Here is a 6070-nt window from a genome sequence, read left to right on the forward strand (position 1 = left end):
GATCTTTCGATTCGGCAAATTTGGTACCGGTACCTATGTAACACCCCGTGTTTCGAAAGTCAAAGTCAAAGTCAAGACTGAAGTCAAAGGAAGAAAAGATTGCTAATTGCAATTTGTCTCTCCTTGCCCAATCCTTGTTTTGACTTCTATGACTGTATATAGTCTATGTTATGCTTTACATTAGTTGTATTATGTGGAGTAATAAGTTAAAATCGCAGTAATCGAATATTTATCGCTATGAATCGCTTTACGGCTGTGAATAGTAGGAAGTAACAATGCAATAAAGTCAATTAAACACTAATCGAACTAATCTAATCAACATCGCGCTCGCAACTCGAAATACGCAATTTGGTGACCATTGTACATGTGTGTGTGCCTTATGTGTTACTTGTGCATGTTTAATTATGTTATGTGTGGTAATCAACCGAAACGCAATCGAACTCAATCGCAATCGAACTCATCGCAATCGAATCGCAAATGCAAACCGAATACGAATTAAGGATGATTGTATGTTAATATAGTACGATAATTAGTGGAGAAGGGATAGTGCAAGATATGAGTAGTTGGGATTAAAAGTAATTTGAAAAGAAAACTCTATCACATCGCAACGCGCGCAATCGAAATCGAAATAGCGAAACTCGTCGCACCGAACACTCGAAACAGGCGACCGATCAGGCTACCAGCCGATCGACCAGCCGTCCGATCGGACAGGCTGTCCGATCGAGCTGACTGTCCGATCGGCCAGCCCCTTTCCTCTTTTGGAACTCTATAAATACCCATGTCATTGTCATCATTTCCACTTTTGGAAACCCTCTGACCGACCAGCTCGTGCACTTCACCTTTTCTCGGATTTCTCGCGATTCCGGTAAGGTTTCATCCTAAATCTTGTACTTTCTTGATCTACACGCACTCCTACCCTTTCTATCTTTTAGATTTTAACTTTTAAACCACGAAATCACCAAGATTCAAGTGTTCTAGGGTGATGTCATCATGTGTTCTTGAAGAACTTCATGTTTTGGCCTCAATCCACCAAGAACAACTTAGATCTAACCGATTTCCACATAAACTATCAAAGATGTTTCATAGATCTAAACATTTTCACAAAGAAAATGATTGAAAGATGGTTTTCTAACTTTCTTTCAACTTTTTTACACTCAATGCACTCAAAACCGATAGAATCGGAACTGATGCCGACTTACTACCCGATCTGTGGTTACGTTAGCTCAAGATCCGATCTCTATCCATGAGGTTCATCGGTTTTGGGTTAAACAAGAACTCCGTCTCGAACAGTTCACTAATCAGGTTTGGGTAATCCCTGTCCGACCAGGAGAACCAAGTATTGACAAGTTCCCGATTGTTTGACTCGTTATCAAAAAGCCTCAAAACGACAAACCATCAAAAACAACCAAGTGTAAGATGAACGGGACGACCAGGACGGGGTGCCATCCGATCGGACTGCTGTCCGAACGGACAGCCACCCGAACGGCCGGGCAACCGATCGGCTTGCACTATGGGTCCCACAATTTATCACTTTTTCTAATCCTTGAAGTTTGAGTATTGAACGAACTATTGTTCGATCGGACTACCATCAGATTGGATTACTCTTCGGATCATGAGATACTTGGGCTTTAACACTTAATCGACCTTTCAACATGTTCTATGCACTAGGAATGCCACCCGATCGAACTGCTGTCCGATCGAGTGACAGTCTGCTGTGAACTTGTTCTTACTAAGGTGCCCAGCCGATCGGGTTGCCGGCCGATCGAACGACCGTCCGATCGACCGACCTGAAAGGTAAAGGTACTTCAAATGTTTTCAAATGCTATAACGAAAACTTCAAAAGTCAAACCATCATACACAAACACATCCTTCTCATAGGAAGGAACAATCCACTCGAACAGTCATCCGATCAGACTACCGTCCGACCAGACAACTGTCCGAACGGATAGTCACACACCCGACCAGCCGTCCGATAGGACTACCGTCCGATCGACCAGCTGTCCTACCCACCAACACTTATACCCGTTTTACGCGTCACTTATCGGTATGCTATCAAACTATTCAGGCTAACCTTACTCTCAAACGCTCCCTTCAATCCATCCAACCGCTGTGAGTATACTCGATCCCTTTTTGCTTTAAGCACATTTGGGTGTTACATATGTTACTTATACGAAATCACATCGAACACACTACGCAATATTTTAAACGCTAACCGTTACCGCATGTATTACGTGACTTAATGAATGCTTGTTTGTTATGTTTACACATGGAATGCTGTCTACCTGCCTTAACGACGATAGTACTATAGTTTGGACTCATCACCCGCTCATGCAGGGGTTCTTAAGGACAAATACTTGCAAGGATTACAGTGGTGATCATGTATTGTGAACTGCCTTGGGCAGTCAACCCGCAGTCATTGGTATCGATAGATCCGTGTCGATAATTAACATGCTTCGTTTTCCTCTGTGTACGTGCTGGTTATGCGTAAACTATGTGACAACTCGTACTTTACCGTCTCGTACATTACGTGTAACCATTGAACTAATGTGAACTATGTGATTACGTTGATTGATCGAATGTTACGTGCTATATGATTTCATGAGAATGTGTATGTTACTACTTGAACCGATTAGTAAATCACTTACAAAACCCACTCGGTCAACATAGTGGACTCGAGACCATGACACAACCCATGTGGGGTTTCGGCCCACACCTCTTCTACGTATATGCTCACACACACACAATTAGGGTTTTTAGTTTTCTCAATCTTTGCAACCAAGAAGCACACACACAAACTCTCTCTCTCTCTCGGAACCGGCGATCACACACCCACCCTTTGAAGCTCTCGGCTCCGCTCTTGTTTTCATCTCGGTTAGTATAATGCCCTGATTGTATGACTTTGTATGTGTTGTTAGTATTTGGATTTCATGACCGATTAGGGTGCATGCTAGTAAGACACAACAGAATCTATATATTTACTTTCGGTGATATATGTTGATATGCTAGAACAGAACCGGATCATATGTTGCTGATTAGTCGATGTTCTTAGTGTTAAATCGGTTGAATTGCATGTGCTTGTAACCGGCTGTGATGTTTTAGATTGCATGCTAGCCTATAAGTTAGTTATTTACATGTTTGATTATTAGAAATTGGCTGTTCTTGATGTTGATTACACGAGTTGATCATATGAATATGTTATGAAATTGATAAATGTTGGTAATTGATCTGATAATTGCCATGATTGATCTGTTATTGAAACTGCCAAATCTGTTTGCTGGAATTACGGGATTTTGTTAAATGAAATAAGGAAACTGTTATAATCCGTTACATGATCGGTTGCGACACACTGTTGCGAGTCGAAACCCATAGTCTTAACTCGAGACCACAAGCAGCATAACCCGAAACCATGGTTGCGGGTCCCGTTGCGACTCGAAACCACAACACTCGCACACAAACAGCACAAGCCGAGACCACGGTTGCGAGTCCCGTTGCGACTCGTAACGGACCATGATGAGCCGAAACCATAGTTGCGACTCGTAACCTTCTTGCGACTCGAGACCAGTGTTACACGCACATTGTCTTCCGATTGAGAATCTGGACTGTTTAGATTGGGCCGTTATATGAATTGGTTGAATGTTATTCGGGTTGATTGACTTTCGGGCTTAGACATTGGATCGCACATGAATGTTAATGTTATGCTCTTACCTGTTTACATGCATACGTGATAGTAACGTGTTAACATATGTGATGCACACGTGTATTACCTTAGTCAAAACCTGACTTGTATAATAACCATGATAGGACGTGGTTGACCATTTACTAGCTTACCTGTACTCTTTGTGTATCTGCCGAGCAATCCAAGGTGAGTTCACACAGCCAAGGCATGGGGTTCCCAGGGTGGGAATGGGATTGAATGAATTATACGTACATACTTAGTTAATGGAACTTAATGATATGAGTCCTCAGGGTGAGGATGGTGAATGATAAGATACGACTAGACTAGTATACCTACTTGAACAGATCTTCGCACACACGCCAAGGGTTGGCTGCGATAATTATGACTGATCTTCGCACACACGCCTCGGGAAGGCTGCGAACTAAACATATTAGAACTTCGCACACATGCCAGGGTGGCCAGCGATACAATTATACATAGTCTAGGATATTTGGGAATATTAACCCAAATCTTCGCATACATGCCGAAAGGGCCCGCGATAGAAACCAATACTATACATGAACAATGAACGAACTAATACGATGCATGATTAGATGAACGAACGCAATGCTTGCTATACCATTCTATTACTGAACTTACTTTCTGTGAACTCGCTCAACTAGTTGTTGACTCTCTGCTGCATGCCTTGCAGGACCTTAGGTACATTATGGAGCTTGCACAGGGAGGAGCAGGTCGTTGTGGGCAAAGGATCGTGAATGCTATTTCAACACTTATGATGATTCATACATTAATATTATTGTTTGGGTTACTTAAATGCTTCCGCTATACTTAACTATATTATACGTTCAATATGATTGGTGGTTAAGATCCTGGTCAGTCACGCCTCCAAGCGGTGATACTCCGCGTGTGGATTTTGGGGGTGTGACAGATTGGTATCAGAGCCATTGGTTATAGGGAACTAGGTTTTAATATGGGAAAACGTTTTTATTAAAACCAGACTATAACCAGAACAGTGCTCTCAACGATCCACAACGACGCTTCGCTCCACGTGCAAGACTCGACATCCTAGGTAATAAGGTTTATGTTTATTGCCTGTTTGCTAGAACTGCTTAGAACTTTGCTCGCATTACGCTTAGATACACATGATACTATAGCATGAGAACACCTACGTGCTTACACTTTTCTGTCATCGCCCTACTCGCGAACCACTCTCACTTACGTTACTTTTACTATGAAGATCATGTCTGGACGAATCAACATGACTCAAGCCCAGCTAGAGGCTCTCGTTCAAGCTCAAGTTGCTGCGGCACTTGCAGCTGCTCAAGCAGGTAGTACACCCTGTAGTCATAACTTACGCTAGGATCTTTAGATCCTACATTTCTAAGCTAGCCCTTGTATTTAAACTTTGCCCTATTCGTACACAATAGGTCAGCCAGCGCAGCAAGTTTGCACCTTTAAGAACTTCATGGACTGTCGTCCAAGTACTTTCGGCGGCACAGAGGGGGCAGTGGGACTCCTCCACTGGTTTGAGAAGCTAGAGTCAGTCTTCGAAATGTGTGAATGCCCTGAGGCTCGCAGGGTGAAATACGCCACTAGCACGCTAGAAGGAATAGCGCTAACTTGGTGGAACGCCCAAGTTCAAATCTTAGGGTTGGCAGCTGCTAACGCCACACCCTGGAACGACTTCAAGGAACTCATTAAGAGGGAATATTGCACGCGTGAAGATATTCACAAGCTGGAAGACGAGTTGTATAATCTGAAAATGGTTGGGTCAGAGATTGAAGCGTATACTAAGCGGTCGAACGAGCTGGCCGTACTGTGCCCAACTATGGTAGACCCTCCATACAAGCGCATCGAGATGTATCTCAAGGGATTGGCGCCAGAGATCCAGAGCCATGTTACCTCGGCTAATCTCGACAACATCCAGGATATACAGCGTCTCGCTCATCGCATCACCGACCAGGCAGTGGATCAGAATAAACTGCCTAAGCGTGTCAACGCTACTGCTACAGTCACTCTAGCTGCTACTTCTGCTACACCCAACGACAACAAACGGAAATGGGATGGGGATTCCAGCAGGGGATCAGTTTCCGTTCAGTCTCAAGCACAGCAGCGCAGGACGAATGACTACCAGAATCCGAGTCAGCAATCATCTGGCAGTCAGGAGCAGGGTGGATACAGGGGAATACACCCACTATGTAACAAGTGTAACAGGCACCACAGTGGAAGGTGTCGCAAGGAACGTTGTCAGAGATGTCTCAAGATAGGGCACGAAGCCAAAGATTGCAGAAGCTCACGGCCAACTAATCAGAACCAGCAACTTCCACCACTAGCTCCTCAAAACCCACAGCAGCAGCAGCCACAGCGTGGAAATCGGGGATGTTTCCAGTGTGG

The sequence above is a fragment of the Helianthus annuus genome, chromosome 12, assembly GCF_002127325.2.
Source record: "Helianthus annuus cultivar XRQ/B chromosome 12, HanXRQr2.0-SUNRISE, whole genome shotgun sequence".
Classification (NCBI taxonomy): domain Eukaryota; kingdom Viridiplantae; phylum Streptophyta; class Magnoliopsida; order Asterales; family Asteraceae; genus Helianthus; species Helianthus annuus.